General features: G+C 43.3%; 1 protein-coding gene across 21 annotated transcripts in view; it reads left to right on the top strand.

Annotated features, from left to right (window-relative positions):
• Positions 1–17,243, top strand: part of LOC102943985 (poly(rC)-binding protein 3) — a 703,847-nt gene that overhangs the window by 445,445 nt on the left and 241,159 nt on the right. For 20 of the 21 annotated variants that reach the window (XM_043540400.1, XM_043540397.1, XM_043540398.1 and 17 more), the window contains one exon: positions 16,223–16,333. The exons of the other annotated variant lie outside the window; for it this stretch is intronic. The gene's annotated coding sequence lies outside the window, so the exon portion shown is untranslated. The remainder of the gene's footprint in view (positions 1–16,222; positions 16,334–17,243) is intronic. 21 annotated transcript variants of the gene reach the window in all.

Here is a 17,243-nt window from a genome sequence, read left to right as displayed (position 1 = left end):
ACTCTTATTGCTCTCACTTCACAATGACTGTGCACAAAGTCCCTTCTAGCGCCCATTGAGGCATAACACACAGTACAGGGGACAGACAGAAAGTAGGGCATGACCCTGACCTTCCCTCCATGTGGGCAAGTGCTGTACAGTGGAAGCATATTGCACCACTAAAGGGATGTGGGTATCCTTCTTTGGTTCACCCTGGAGATCCAGGAAGGGTTGTGTAAAATGAACTTTCCGGCTTCAGTTACTTAAGAAAACATTGCTTTACTTCTATGCAGTGTTGAAGCTACTCTGCATACTATGGTAGGCAAGACTGGAGCATTCTGGGAAGTCAGATGTGTAAAATAACTAACTAAATATAGAGAAACTGAAATCTAGGTCACAGAGCTAACAAATGGCCTGCTGCTATAAACTGCACCCCTACAGATATTCTCAGTGATTGCAGTACATTATTTGTTGTTTATATAAGCTGCACATTGATCAAAATTATTGGTTTGCATTACCATCTTGTTGGCAAACGATGAGAGCACACTGTTTGAACTGAATAAAATATTGCCAGTCATCCTTACATCTGGAGTGAAGAAACAGAGTAAGAAATGTATTCTCATATTTTTTGTGTGTTGTTTAAATAAACTGTCAGTTGAAAAGGTAGGTTTAATTCATACCATTTAATTCAAAATACCTGATGTAGGCAGAGATCAATTCTGATACTTAACTAGATGAAACTTAAGTATTATAGAATAATTTAATAGTATAACTATTAATATATAATAAGCAGCAGGGACCTTAAACTGACCATATTAAGTGAAATCCTGCTTATCTTATTCATGCAAGTAGTTCCATTGAAGTCTATAAATAAGATTTTTCTCTGTGACTCCATTGACTTTATGAGCATGTGAAGCAGAATTGAACTCACAGATTCAGAGAATGTGTTGTCTATTTAATCACTGTTGTACTGCAATTAAAATAATTGAATATTAATATAATACCATGTTAATTTTATTTTCTTCCACTAAACAAATCTCCAACGTGGTTAGTTCTTCATGAAAATTGTTATCTCCTTAAAATGCTTCTTTGACTTTTCTTTAGTGAGGAGTGTTATCTGGTTTTATTGCTGCTATGATTGTTATTCTTTAACGAAGCTCATGTTTGTGATATAAGCATTAACTCACAGCAAGCCACAGGGGGACTTTCTTGTAAGCTTCCTGTAGTCACTAGTATAACTGATGTAGTAAGAATTGGTACACAGAACACAAATGTTGAAGATCTGTAGAAGACAATAGCTGCTTGTTTGACTAACCTTGATTTATTTTAGGGGCAGTGTGGCCCAGTAGGTAAGGCATCAGAGGATCCGAATTATATTCCTATCTCTGCCACTCATTTGCAGCAAGACCTTGGGCAAATGACTTAACTTCTCCGTGCCTCTGCTCCCATCTATAAAATTGGGATAGTAGTGCTTACTCATCTTTATAATGCACTTTGAGATTTATGGACAAAAGTATCTGAGATCCTATAGGTGGGCTAAATATTTTTATTTAGATATGCAGTTTAGCAAATGTACTAATATTTTTCAAACGGTGGTACCATGTTTGTTAGACACGATCGTCCAGAGCCTCCTCCTTCCTTACATTTACTAGTCAGTGGCTACTACATGCAGAGGGGGTTGACCGCTCTGGAGCACACTCCTGAGACAACCATTCACAGCATTATTATTCCCATATCTGCCAGACCAAATGGGAAGATATTCTGGCCACCTCTGAGCCATGCTTAACCAGGTATTATTCTTTACATATAATCAGTGACAAAAAGAAACCCTACATGACTGCAGAGTCGAGGTTTGGTGGTGGTACGTCAATCCCCTTTAGAATGCTGAGTTCAGCCAAACGCAGATCTCTGAAAACCAGGAAATGCACAGTTAAGGTTCCCTGGGCAACCTTAACTTTGCCCTCTTTCAGCAGTACCCCAATATGCCCCATTAATACACATATCTTTACTCTGCCAACCCCTCAGTTGCTGAAATGTACAAGCTCTCCGCCTCCTTTTACTATCTGTTCACTCTCACCCATGGGATTCCACCTGACACTATTAAAGGGGAAAAAGAAAAAAGGTTGCCCACGCCACCTTCCCTCTGTTCCCCTGGAGCTGGCAGTAGCCAATGAGCATTATTTGCATACGTTCCAGGTGCAGTGAGTGTGTTAGGTGTTCCATGTTCCTACACTAATTGGGGGATGCAGTAGTTAGGCTTGCTTGGTCAAGGTGTGTTTGTGATCATGAGGATGTGTGGATTACTTTGAGGTCTGTGACAGCTGTGATTATGATATGAGGAGATCTATCTTTTGCACACACTAGCATCTGTGAGCAAAGGGAAGAGCTGCATGTGTACTGTCCAGTTCCGGTATGCATCATTTCAATGCAGAGTTGTGTATGCTGTACAATTAGCAGGGCCCAGGGGGGTTATTACAAAGGTTATTATTGTCAGCGGCGAGCTGGGTGATGAGAACCGTCTAAGCATTATCTGCGTGCACTCCAGGTAAAGTGGGTGTGCCCGGAGTCTGGTGTAGCTGCACTGAATGGTGGAGGCAGCAGGTAGCTGTGCTTGGTAGGGGTCTGTTTGTGAGCTCTGTGGATTACACTGAGGTGTGTGACAGAGCTGTGACTGCAATATGAGGAGATCTTTTCTCCCCCACTATCTTGTGTGTGAGGAAAGGGAAGAGGCACATGTGTATCTTCAGGATAAATCATTTCTATGTAGAATTGCATAGGTCAGTAGCAGGAAGAGGACGTTTTTTACAAAAGACGTGAGCAATGAGGTGGGGTATGAGAGTATTTTAATGCTTTAATGGTGCTTAAGTGAATATGGAGGTTGAGATGTTATCCTGTGTGGAAGTGGAAGTGAGTTGTAAAAGGCTGTGAAGGGGTTCTTAAATTGTACACGTGTGATATTCTTTCTGGGAAGTTAGTAAGCGTGTGGTGTACTTCAGGATCTGGAACCTCATAAGGACATAAGAATGGACGCACTGGGTCAGACCAACAGTCCATCTAGCTCAGTATCCTCGTAAGCCATGAACCTTCTAATCTCCTGATTAATGTTCGTCTAACACATAATAGCTTTCATATTGTCGCTTTAGTGATTATTCAGAGACTCAATTAAATCAAAGAAAACTATCTCAGCTCCTGGACAGACATCTCTGGTGTGGTCCAAATCTGCTCTTATACATTGTGTGAGGTGCACACCATGAATAAGGCCCAGTTCATGTCCCCCTGTACTCCTTGTTCTCCCACAAACTTCTGCAACCTCATGATACAGAAATCACCCAGAATCCTTATGCTGGAAACCCTGACAGTGCAGTATTTCTTTTCCCTCAGCTGTCAAGGTAGCTGCACTGTTAGTTTCAAACTCCACACTGTGTGTTGTTGGAAACTCCACACCATAAGTTAAACTGCATTGAACCCCTGTATGGATGCTGTTATTCAGAACTAAAGTAGCCTTACTTCAATTTAGTTTAATTCACTTCCAAAGTGTGCAGGGTTTGTGCATGGGTGGGGTGCATTGGCAGAGCTGGGGGCACAGGAAGTTTGGATACGCTGGCAGGGCTATGGGGTACTGGGTTGTTGGGTGCACTGGCAGAGCTGGGAGGGTGCCATTCCTCCCTCACCTGAGCCCCCAACTTCTCTTCCCTCCCCTACCATCCATCCCCATTTTCCCCACACCCCTCTTCCTCTTCCCCCATTCCTCCACCCCAATGCCCTTTGCCTCCCAGCAAGCATTCATATATCTAATTCCCCCCCCCCGAAGACTTTGATTACATTCCCCCCAAAATAAAACTGCCACTCATGCCTCACAAATTGTAGCAACCTCCAGCCACATTATCCAAAACTTCTTTTGTCTTAGGTGGGGTCTTGTGATTAACCTGTTCTTAGTTATGTTAATTGAAGGGTGAGTTCACAGCACTCAATCTCAATGCAGTCTGTGATTCATCCAGCCATAAGTATCTCTCATTTTAACAATACAAGGCAGCAAAAAGAAACTGGTTTTGGGGTGGGTTGTAACTCAGGAATCCCTCTGTCAAAAGACTCCAAATTTGGTTCACTAATGCTACCCCACATCTCCATAAGACACACCAAATTTTAAAGCAATCGGAATTGAATAACTGTTTGGTTTTCAGAGCACTTACAAAGTCCTAAACTATACCGTCAAAAGGCCTGGGGGGAGGGGCTTGAGGGCACAGCTCTTTCAGTAAAGGGTGTGGATTTTTTCTGACATAGCTTTGCCAGCAAAACTTTGTAGTGTAGACCTGGCCTGCATGAGAAAGTTGCCCTGGTTTAACTACAGGTGTGATTTGAAACTAATTTAGAGCTGGTCAACAGAGTTAGGTCGGCTAACTACATTACTTAGGGCAGTGAAAAATGTCATGCCCTGTACGATGTAATTAAGTTGACCTAAGCCCCTGTGTGGACACTGCTAGGTCAACAGAAGAATTCTTCCCTGAGCTACCTCAGAGAGATGGATTTACCACAGCAATAGAGGAACCTCTTCCATTCCTGTATCAAGTGTCTACACTACAGCAGTGCAGCACAGTGCAGAGCTACTGGTGTGGCACTGTAGCATTTCTAATGTAGACATAGCCTTAGTTAAACCAGTACAAAAGGCTGAGTGGACACTCTGGTTTCCTGCTTAAACCAGGCTTCTTTCAGTTTTGATTTACATTGTTTAGGGCTCATCTACATTGGGGAATTATTCCGGAATAAGGTATGGTGTGGTTTAAAGTTCATTAGCTATTCCAGTCAATTCCCCATGTAGACAAGCCTTTAAGAGTAGGTTTATGTTCAATCAGAATAAGCCATTCTGAAACTAATATAGGACTGTCTGCACAAGGGTTTATATCAGTTTAACTAAATTGGTTTAGATACTAATTTAACTTAAACCAGTGCAATTTTTCATGTAGACAATGGACCTGAGGGGGTTTGGCACCCAGAGTCAACTCAGTGTGAACTCCCTTTGAAAATCACAGCACACTGTCATTCTGTGGATATTTCCAAACAGAAGAGAGAAGCACTTTAATGTGTACTCAACAACATTCATCTCAACATTTATTAAGTCTAATTATGGAGATGAGATGTAGACTGCTTTCCAGGTATATACACAGCATAGAGTATGTGAAAATGTGACTTTTAGTTGAACGTTTCAATAAGAGGTGAGTAAGCATGCCTGCTTAAAGTCTGCAGCAGTGTCTTATTCATTTGATCCAGTTTTGCAAATTTTCTTTATTTGAGTGTGACAGGGATCAGGTTAAGAGCTGGATAGTTCCAGCACTCAGTCAGCTGCTCCTATCTGACAACTGATGCTTCTTGTGAGATTAAGGGCTACATTCAATAAAGTGCTTTAATAATATAATAAAAAGTTCTGCCTAGTTCTGGGCAGATTAGGCACCAGCTCTTGGCAAACAGTCTGGTCACATATTCTGCATGTCAGTATAATCAGTGACCTGCCTAAAGTTCTTATCTTTATCTCTTTAAGACTTTTATCTTCATATTCATTTAGGGTTTGATCAGAGAAAAAGTTATCATCTTCTTGGGTAGTTCTACTCCTTTCCCCCACCCTGTGTCTGTCTTGTCTATTCAGATTGCTTCTGGGTAAGATCTCTGGTGACAAATTTCAGCATGAGAATTGTTAAAACCTAGTTATGAAAGTACTTAAATAGGTGTCTCTAAAGAAAGTGCTGGTCGAAAAACTATAATGCTACAAGTGAACCGCTATTTCTGACCTTTAAATACTATCCTCTCATACGGGGTGGCACTAGCCTCTTCCCAGTGGGAGAATGAGATGGGCTAGACAAAAAATTGGAGGGGCTGCGCTATACTTATTTTTTTTAATAAATGTGTTTTATTGATGTTATCCTCAAAAGGAGAATAAAAATATATACAGACAGATCAGTTTTAAACTTCATCTATGGCGGCTCAATGGTGCAACATTTATTCACAGAAAATTAATAGAAAAAAACTAAGCCAATACATACGTAAACTAATAATACCAGCAACAATAACAATAAACAAATGCAAACTTCTGGGGAAAAATACTGGTTAAATAATACTAATAGCTCATTACTTTAAATCGGAGAATGTACTGTATTATAGTTTAAAATTAGCTGTTTGCACACGCAAAGAAAAGGAAAAAACCACACCCACACACTACTGTTTAAAGCAAAATAAACAACAACCGACGGAAACTAAGTATACATTTTTCCCTGGCCCATCAAGCCCCTATTTCCATTCCAGTCAAATCCCAACCCAATTAAATACATATAATCTGAACGTTCAAAACATTTTTAAGGTGCTGAGTATTCTGGCACTGATCCAGGAAAGAAACTAAAACTGGGCTTAACTTTAAAAACAAGTAGTCCCATTGACTATACGTGCACTTAAAGATATGCTTAAAGCTTAAAAATAAGCACATGCTTAAGTGCTTTAATGGATCAGGGTCAGAGAGCTCAGCATCTTGGAGGACTGAGTCTTATAACATGAGTCCTATGTCATTAAACTGTAAACTAATAAAACTGGCATAAATTGGGCCAGATAATAGCCACTCTGAGTTTTTTAAAAGTAAAAATAAACCAAATAAAGAGTTATTTGAAAAAGATAGTCAATGTTGAGCTGACCGAAATAGAACGGTGTTGTGCTAACTCGTGGAGACAGCCCCTGGGGGACTCAAGTGGAGGTTCAGGGAATGAGTTCCACAAGTGAGGGCTTCTCGGTTCTAGGAGCTACGCGCGACCTGGTCCATTTGGAATCTCAGTGCCCATACTGGACAGACCAATAGTCACTCAAGTACCTGAGGCATTGATAATTAATCAATTTACATCTGTCTAAGGGGCAGGATTTGGCAAATAACTATCAGTGTATAAAGGCCTATTATTAAGGGTAAAAGTGTGACCGTGGATGTATTCTTGTTGGACCCATTTAACTCAAAGGGAGGAGCACATCAGGATCCAAGGGCAGAAACTGATACTAAGACACTGTTTTAAATACTAATTACTCCTATGTAACAGTCAACATAGTGGTCAAATGACATGAAAACATTTAGGGACTGAGTCTCACTTACATTAAGGGCCTTTTTATACTGCTCTGACTGTAAAGTGGTTCCGTACAATGGGCGTGAACATCATTTACTCCCAAGTCAAGGCCTCTTTATGCTGATTGTGTAAAAATGACTTAGTGTAAATGAGAATCAGGCTCTGTGTTTTAAAAAAAACAACTTGCTTTTTACATGAGTACATAAAGGACTTAATTTATCTTTTTACATTTACAAAACTCCAAAAACAGATCGTCTTTTTTTTTTTTTTTTGAGAAACTGTACCAAAAATATCATTTTGACTAAGATTCTTTAATCCAAAAATGCAGCCTGGATCAAATATATATGCCTAAAAGGTAAGATCTTAATGGCTGTTATATATAAAATAGAACAGTTACAGAGCCTTTAACTATAGCAGCACTGTTACGCAATGGAGCTGAAATAATATGTATTTCCATAAACTCACTCTTTCAAAATATGAGAAGTGAGATACATAAAAATAGCTATTACACTAGTTCTAATTATGAATTAAATTGTTACAGATGTTCAAACTCTTGCAACCTATCAGGTTAACAACCTGAGTATTTAAAGTTCTTAAATATTTATATAAGACACGCTTTTAAAAATGTGTAAACGTGTGTTTACATAATACAGTGTAATGGTTCAGCATATAACATACTATTCTATCAATTCTTTATGTGGATTTCCCAAGTATTTTTACCAAGGGTCTGCTGAAGTTAACAGGAGGCTTTATATTGAAATCAATTGGCATTGGATCAGGCTCTTAATGTATATATGTGATTGAATGAACTATGGCTAATGGTCAATTAGCCATGGTTTTCATCTGAAAATCTATTTGAGTTAAATAGCAGGTTTCCCCCAATAATCCTGGTCAGCTTTATTGCAATAGCCAGTTATGCTGCCATGATGAAAGAAGGCTAATGTCTCTCCCATTTAAGTTATTTAATAATACCCTTTAAATAAAAGGAACATTTGGCTATTCCTCATAAATAGTCACCAGTTTAGGACAATGCATGGAACTAAAATAATTTGGGGAAACTAACTTTGGTGCTTCTGGCTGGATTGTGTCATATGAAGGAGAAGACAAAGGTACGCTCTGCTAAATATACTACATTAATTTCACCAAAGCCCACTTGTGACTCCAATATCTGAAGCCACTGAAGTGGATAAGGAGAAGCATCCTCTCCCCTTAGGCACAAGCCCACCTGGTTCTAGCAGAGCAATTCATTTCCCAGCATTGGAGACATAGCACCCCATCCCCAATGATGAACAGGAGCAAGTACTTGCCACCCCTGAACCTGCTGAACAAAGTAGAAGCTGGTTGTTCACGGCAAAACCTGGCTTTCAGGGAGAGAACTGGCAGAAGTCATGGGGGGAGGGATTTAAAACTTCTGGACAAAGTATTAAGTAGAAGGAGGGGAAAACAGCTAATGGTACAAGAAGGGACTTGAGAGAACTAGGGAAGCAACAGGGTGGGGTTCCCACCTGAGTGGCACAGGGCTGAGAGGCTTTAGGGTGGGTTTGCCCCCTCCCTTGTTTTTAGCTGGTTCCAGTGTGTCCATGCCTTTGGAGTCTCTGTTTCAGGAACTGCTCCAAGGCTCCTCCAAAGCCCACCCCCCACCACCACCTCACTCCACCCCTGGAAGGCATCCTCTACACCCAGCGCACATCTCTCCAGTCTCCCTTTACCTTGTTGGCAGGACGCTACCTTCAGGCCCAGCAGCACCACCCCAAGTCAGAGGGGCCACACTTGCAGTGTCATGAGTTGCATTGCCCAGAGGGTGGCTGTCCTCGGATAGGCGGTGGGGGAGCTGAAGGCTTCCCCCCTTCAATCGCCCACAACTCCCCTGCAGCCTCCTGCCATATCGTTCAGTGTCAGCAAGTAATTTGGCGCCACTTTAACCCTGTGCTGGTGCCTTGTGGGGCCGCAGCTGCTGGTGCCCCCACAAGGAAAAGGCACTGGTGAGCTGCCAGCACCACTCCTACTTCAGGCCCTAGGATGGCCTTACGCGCCCCCCAGGCCGGGTCCCAGGAAGCAGAGGAGCCACAGCTAGAGCTCGTGCTAAGCAGTGCTGGTAGGGGAGCGCAGGGAAGGAGCTGTGGCAGGGGCTCTGGGGCACATTCTCCCACCCTCCGGGCACCCAGCTCTGAACTTTGCACTAGAACAGGTGGCTACTGGGGGGCTAAGGCAAATTTTGGGGTAGCTATAGCCCCCGCAAGGCCCCCCAGCACTTCCCCGTATCTTATCCTTAAACGTGGTTATTGTGGGAAATTATTTTACAGGTAAATCAGAGCCCTGTACCACAATCAAAGGCATATTAATGAAGCCACATCAGTTCCAGTTTAATGGTATGTTCTAGTGAGTTCACTGTAACTACCTGTTCATTATATTATGAACAATTTACAATGTTTTTAAACCTGTGGCTACGATACTTGGAGCTCAGGTTTCTTGAAGCAATAGTAACCACGGATTCTATCTTATAGCTGTTGTCTTAGCTTTTTCTGGAAAGTAGTTGTATTTCTTAGGCCACATCTACACTACAAACTTATGTCATTCAAGTTATAGTGGCACACAGCTGCTGCAGTTAGTACAGCACCTCTGTACATGCATACTTGTCTCCTTGTGTCAGCGGTGTGTGCAGTCACCAGGAGTGCTTGTATCAATGCAGAAGTGTGGTTCACCATGGGTAGGTATCCCACTGTGCAACTCGCCACCATTCATTGCACTATCTTTTGGGAAGTTTTGGCAATGCATGATGGGGCCAAAATGAATCATGCAGGGGTGATTGGGAGCATGGGGTCAACTTCTCTGGTTGCAACTGTCTCCATCCCATAGTGTTATCTGCATCGCATAACTTTCATGCTTTTTTTCAAAATCCCACAAACCCACGCAGCCCTCCTCACTGTCCCCCATCTCTGACAGAAGCATGGAGCCTGCACAGCCCTGCACTGCTGTCATGAGCGTTACAAACACAGAGCTCACAAGCCTGGAGTATTTGCAGAGCCATAAGAAGAACCAGATGACTCGGGAGCGTGATGATTTATTGGAGGACAGATTACTGGGGGACACAGCAAGAACTAATTCAAGGTTTTTGGTGGCATTCAGGGAGTAGCTGCAGACAGTGGAGCGCCACTTCTGGGCCTGAGAAACAAGCACTGACTGGTGGGATGGCATCATAATGCGGGCATGGCATAAGTGGCTACAGAACTTCTGGATGTGCAAGGCCACATTCCTGCATCTGTGCACCTCGCCCCACCCTGCAGTGCAGAGCCTCCAGAATGAGCTCTGCACTGACCATGGAGAAGCGAATTGCAATCATGCTGTGGAAACTTGTGTCAAGGTTCCTTCCCCACTCTGAACTTTAGGGTACAGATGTGGGGACCTGCATGAAAGACCCCCTACGCTTATTCTTACCAGCTTACGTTAAAAACTTCCCCAAGGTACAAACTTTGCCTTGGCCTTGAACCGTATGCTGCCACCACCAAGTGTGTTAACAAAGAACAGGGAAAGAGCCCACTTGGAGACGTCTTCCCCCAAAATATCCCCCCACGCCCTACACCCCCTTTCCTGGGGAAGGCTTGATAAAAATCCTCACCAATTTGTACAGGTGAACACGGAGCCAAACCCTTTGATCTTAAGAACAATGAAAAATCAATCAGGTTCTTAAAAGAAGAATTTTAATTAAAGAAAAGGTAAAAGATTCACCTCTGTAAAATCAGGATGGTAAATACCTTACAGGGAAATCAGATTCAAAATATAATGTTTTGCCTAGAGGGATTCTCTAAGTTACAAAAAGACACAAAAACAGGAATATACATTCCATCCAGCACAGCTTATTTTGCCAGCAATTAAACAAAAGGAAATCTAACGCATTTCTAGCTAGAATACTTACTAATTAACAGTTGGAAGGTTGCATTCCTGATCTGTTCCCGGCAAAAGCATCACACAGACAGATGAACCCTTTGTTCCCCCCCTCCAGATTTGAAAGTATCTTGTCTTCTCATTGGTCATTTTGGTCAGGTGCCAGTGAGGTTATCTTAGCTTCTTAACCATTTACAGGTGAAAGGGTTTTGCTTCTGGCTAGGAGGGATTTTATAGCACTGTATACAGAAAGGTGGTTACCCTTCCCTTTATATTTATGACAACTTGCAATGCCAGATTGCTACCAGTTAGTTGGGAATCATTCTGGAGTCAGGAAATCCTCTGCAGGGACTATTGTCATGCAAATGTGCAGGGCATTTAATCGCCTCCAGCTATTTAGTACTGAGACTCTTGACAACGTACAGGACATAGTGAATGCATTTGCTGCAGTGGGGTTCCCGAATTTCAGTGGTGTGATAGATGGCACGCATATCCCTATTTTGGCACCAGATCACTTTGCTACTGCGTATATCAGCAGAAAGAGCTATGTTTCTATGGTTATGTAAGTGGTGGAGCACTGGGGATGCTTCACTGACATCAGTGTGGGTTGGTTGGGGAAGGTGCATGATGCTTGCATCTTTAAGAATGTGGGACTGTTCAGAAAGCTACAAGCAGGGATTTTCTTTCCTGACCAGTGGAAATGATGAAATGCCAATAGTGATCCAAGGAGACTTGGCCTATCCCTTGCTCCCCTGGCTCATGAAGCCGTACACAAGTCTCCGCAACATCACCAAGAAACAATTCAGTTACCAGCTCACCAGGTGCAGAATGACAATTGAATGTGCTTTTGGTCATTTGAGGGGATGTTGGTGGTGTTTACTCACAAGATTGGACCTCAGTGAGAAAAATATCCCAATGGTTATAGCTGCTTGCTGCGTCCTGCATAATATATGTGAAGCAAAGGGGAGAAAGTTTCCACTGAGGCAGAGATAGAGCAGCTGAATTTAAACAGCCGGATACAAAGGCTATTAGAAGAGCTTGACCCAGAGCCATACAGCTCAGGGAAGCTTTGAAAGACCATTTTAACAGTGAGCCAGAGTACTGTGTTGTGTGCTCTACCTGGCCCTGCTCTTTTGTGGCCTGGAAGGAATCCTGTGGTGATTGCTGTACGTGTAGGACTACAGCACTGTCAAGGCACCTCTTAATTTTGTTTGTGAATGATCCAGTGAGCTGTGTGGTGCTGTGGAACCAAAGAATCAGTTGCTTTCAGAACTGCTGAACACTTGGCAGCATGTGTAGTAAAGATGAGCTAAGTTCCAAATAATAGAATTTTATTCAGTAACAAAACCCGTTCCATAAAAACCACCTGTGCAATTTTAAAGCAAATATATTAAAAACTTAATAAATTACAAGAATAGAACTTTTGAAGGGGGAAGAACATCCATGTCCATTTCAACTACACATATGCCAACTGTGGCTTACGAGGTCAGTGAATGTGAAGCTGTGGTTGTCTTTAATGTCCCCTAGAGTGGAGTGGCAGGGGTCGTGCAGCGACCTCTGATGCCATGTGGAATGTTGGAGGTGGAGTTATATGGAGGTCCTGATATTGAATTCTTCATGGGCTGCAGAGGGAGGGGAGCATGTGATTGTTGAACCTGCAGGTCCACCAGACTCTTCAGCATCTGTGTTTGCTGCCTGAGAAGCCTCATTATGTCCTTGTGCATCTGCTGGGACTCCTGGTCCTTTCTCCTTTCCACCGTTTCCTTCTCAAGGCTGTTTGCAATGTTGATCTTCCAGGCCCTATGCACATGATCCAATGCAGCACTGGCTGGTAGGATCTCACTGAACATGATATCCCGAGTCCTCTTCGTTCTCCTCTTTATCTGACTCAGGTGTTCCATGTGAAGGGGGAGACCCTGAAGATACAGATGGCAGCAGATACAGATAAAACACACAGAGATACCATTGTCAGCGTAGTCACTATGGCAAGCAAAACTTACAATGCTGAACTCACTCCCATTATTCCCCTAAAGTTTTTGGCACTGCCTTCTCACTTCTGCTTGGGGTTGCTTGTGCACAGCATGAGTCACAGCGACAGCCGTGACAGAGTATAGCCTGCTGCGGGTTGGGGAAATGAAAAGGGAGTTGCTCCGTTGCATGACTCTAGTAGCATAGGCAATGGCACTGAATACTGGCACCGTTTTCCACAGGCGATGGAGACTTTAGCTGATATCTCACTCCTGAGGGTGGTAACAAAGGCAGAAAGAACACAGCTGCTGCTGGCATCCCGAAGTCACCCAGGCTCATATGCTGCTCGCCTGTTTACTACAACGGTGCCTGCTGAAATTATCTCTGAATGGCATGGGAATGCGTCCTCCTGCAGAAGATGAAATGAGGCAGCCCTCCCTAGAAACCTTTGGCAGAGGATTGCAGAGCACGGCCAGGAAAGTTTCGTTGAGATGTCTCAAGAGGATTCAAGGGACATGCCAGTGCCCATGAACTATTCCACATGCCCTCCTCCCCCAGCCTAACTCTAGAGAGGAAGGAAAAGCAGATAACAATGTTGCTTTTCTTGTTTGCATCCTTGTCTCTTCTAGCACGAGAAAATTAATGAAAAATCAAAAGATGTGTCCTGCTATTTTGGGGGGTGCCATCCCTGTAATTGGAAATGCATCTACACGCTTGCTTGTGGTTCCTTCCCCTGCTTCGAGATCGCCTGTGCTTGACCGGCAGGACTGGCTGGACTGTGATGGTGTCAGAAAGAGGTCCTGGCTCACTGTGCAGCTGGCTCCCCAGTCAGCTATCCCGTGTACTCCTCCTCTTCCACGCCCACCACCTCATCCTTCTCACTGTTCGCAGCAGGGAGCCCCAGTGCTGTTGGGGGGTGAGGGTTTCCGCCGAATATGACATGCACTTCTTTGTAAAAGTGGCAGGTTTGCAGCTTGGCATGGGATCGATTGTTGGCCTCCCTGGCCTTCTGGAACGCCTGCTGCAGCTTCTTGGCTTTCATGTGGCACTGCTGCTGGTTCCTATTGTATTCCTTCTGCATCCCCTGATCAATCTGCTTGTAGATGTCGACGTTTCTACAGCTGATTCAGAGCTGTACCTGTGCAGCCTCTTCTACTCACCAAGCCAGACAATCAGGAAAAAGGAATTTCAAAAATTTGGGGGGCTTTAAGGGGGAGGAGGGACTTCTCATCTCAGTGACCCTTGGGCAATGGAGCTCACGATGGTGACGAGAGTGGTCAGTGTGGGGCATTGTGGGACAGCTGCTGGAGGACAGTTAGGCTTGACATAAGTAATGCAGTGTCTACACTCACATTGCAATGACCTAAGTACATGGACCATGGCTCTGTGCTGCTTGAGGAGGTGGTGTTACTGTGTTGGCATAACGGGGTGCTTACGTTGGTGAGAGACCAATTTAAGTGTAGACACATGCACAACTCGGTCGACGTAAGCTGCCTTGCATTGACCTAACTTTGTAGTGTAGAGGAGGTCTGATTGTTTCTTCCTGGCCATTCTGGGCAGATCTGAGTGTTTGGAAAACATTTTCCTTCTTTATATCATTCATTCTCTCCTGCTGGCATGTCAAAAAGGAGGGACAGAAACATTGTTTTAGGGAGATCAAAAGGGTTCATCTTTCATTAAACAAAGATGAAAATAGACAGTTGCCATGTTTCACAGTGAATCACATTTCCTCTCAAGACAAAGAGGCCATAACCATTATCAGGGATCCTCCATAAAACTGATGCCAGTTTGGGCACCATGGCCTGCTTGTGGATTCCATCAACCGCACTCTGAGGCTTGCTTCTTTAGAGGCTATATCACTGTGATAGGGTATACAAACCCCACACTGGGCCTTAAGGGGTTAAAAGGCAATACTGGGCCCAAGTAGCCATGCCCCCTACAGGGTCGCTGGTCATGCAGCAGGAGCAGCAGGTTAAAAGGAGCTTAGAGGCCCAGGCAAGGGGTGGTGGACAGGCTCAGAGAGAGAAAAATCCTTCTTCAGGAAGCCAGGGTAAGGGCCCCAGGCAGTGCTTTCTCCAACCACACCAACGCCTTTGAAAACCGGCAGGTCTTTCATGGCCATGCTCATTTGGACTTTGTTTGTGAAGCTATTGACTGTTTGGACTATAGGGGCCACCCCCTACACACACTAAACTGAAGGAGCAGATAGGTAGGAAGTAACCCAGGACAGCAGATTTAGGCTCTCCACGGGGAGGAACATGCCAATATTACTTCTCTGAGGCCCCTGGGCTGGGACTCAGTGGAGAGGAAGGGAAGGGGCCTGGGTTCTTCTACCACTCCCCACTTAAGGGCAAAGACCCAGACTCAGTGGGAAGGCCAAAACATTCCTAGCCTGGGGTCTGGAACCAGGCACTGGTACTGCACCCCTTCCCCCTGCCCCCCTACAGAGGGACAAGGGGTTGGGAGTAAGTTGCACTGACCACCCAGCCCTCTGAGCACCCATTTGAGGTTCCACTTGGTGCAGTGACAGGACCATCTGTGAGATGTGTCCCTCTAAAACCCCCTAATCTGGGTACATCTGAGAGTGAGCCACCTCTGAGTCTCCCAGCTGTAGGAAGGTGAAAGCAATGCCACTCGTTGTATCATTATCCCTCCTGCTGTGGCCAGGACTACATAGAAGCAGGAGGAAAAATTTGATATAAGAAATAACATGGAGGAAACACTGAGGGATGTACACGGCCATCCTGATGAACCAGTTAAAGGAAATGGACAAAGGACTGCAGGAAAACCCCAATCCATCTCTTGCAAATAGCTTCAAGGTTACAATGCATATGCCCAACTAGTGGAAGCTTTTCAAGAGGATGCACTAATAATTAACCTATCCTAGAAAAAACTCACCTATAAACGAAACACAAGTGGAAGCTGGGAGTCTCCACCTCTTTGTTCTCTCTACCAGAGTAGAACAGCTTGCTGAGGCACCATAGGAGCCCAACCAGTGGAAGCTTTTCAAGAGGATGCACTGAATTATATCTCGTAGGTATTCTGGCCATACCCCTACCCTAGCCAGTACTGTGTGTTTCTGGGACTGCATTTGAGGCACCCAGGTGGGGTGAGGGTTGTGAGCATCTTGTATCGTGGTTTATCACTGAATGAGGGCTGGAAACATTATATACATTCCAAAGTGTAATAGAAAAGTCTTTCATGACATTACTTAACCTCAGATAGCAAATTACCGTAGTGTCATTTAATTAATTGCAGTACTTGATGGCTGAAATAATTGCTATGCCCTTGTATCTTCTTCTTTTCAGAACATAGTCAATTACAGCTTTAAAAGATTTCTGCCTTAACTGAGAGCACGCGTAGTTACTGCAAGGAAGGACTGACAGCAGTTTCTTAAACACCACTGGGTCTTCTTACAAGTAAGTCCTCTTATTTACTTTTCTTTCTGTCCCTCCATTCTTGACTTTTCTCTTCTCTTTTTTCTGGCACTGACTGCCACCATGATTGGAGCTGGGTGAAATTTTTCAGCCAAAACTTTGTTTGAGCAAAAAATGCAGATCTGACAGCAATATTAAATCATTTTGTGAATTCATGTTGATTTCACCGAATTGTTCATTTAGGGGAAAAACTTTAAAAACAAAAATTGAAATGTCAATTTTTCATTTTGAAATGATTTTTTCAGTGTGACATTTCCTTTAATTTTATTTTTAAAAATTCAAAAATATTTAAAAGTGCTTAAAATTGAAATGGAACTTTTCACTTTGGTTCAAATGAAGTGTTTCATTTAGCCCAAAACAATTGTTTTTCAACTTTTCTATCCACCAAAAATTTCAAAAAAATTCTTTTTGGTCCAACTCAAAACAAATTTTCTTCAACTTCTCAAAATTGCTAGTGAACTGAAAAATCCATTATTTGCTGACCTGCCAAGAGAAAAGAGAGCAATTCACTGTGGCACTGAGACCAAAATAGCTCCACAGAATGATTGGTGATGAATGATTTAAAAGAATTCAAAATTTCCTGCCTCCCAAGTAGACTGAGGCCTGTCTACATTACAGTTGAGTCAGGCTACTGTGTTACAATATGATTGTCTTAAGATCCAGTTACAAAATGGTTCCAATTTGTAGTATCAATGCGACCTTAACCATGACCTTGGACATATCCATATACAGGGATATATTAATTGTAACTATAGTGTAGGTAGGTCAATAAAGCATCCTTCACGGTGAACTTTTTTGGCCATGGGATCCTAAATTTTGTTCAGACTTGAGCCACAGTGACCCCAGAAAGAGGTACTTTCCTGGGTCAGAGTGCTGCAGACTAAACTGCCCC

Source organism: Chelonia mydas, chromosome 2, assembly GCF_015237465.2.
Source record: "Chelonia mydas isolate rCheMyd1 chromosome 2, rCheMyd1.pri.v2, whole genome shotgun sequence".
In the NCBI taxonomy this organism is placed as follows: domain Eukaryota; kingdom Metazoa; phylum Chordata; order Testudines; family Cheloniidae; genus Chelonia; species Chelonia mydas.
This window is presented reverse-complemented; position numbering and strand designations above follow the sequence as displayed.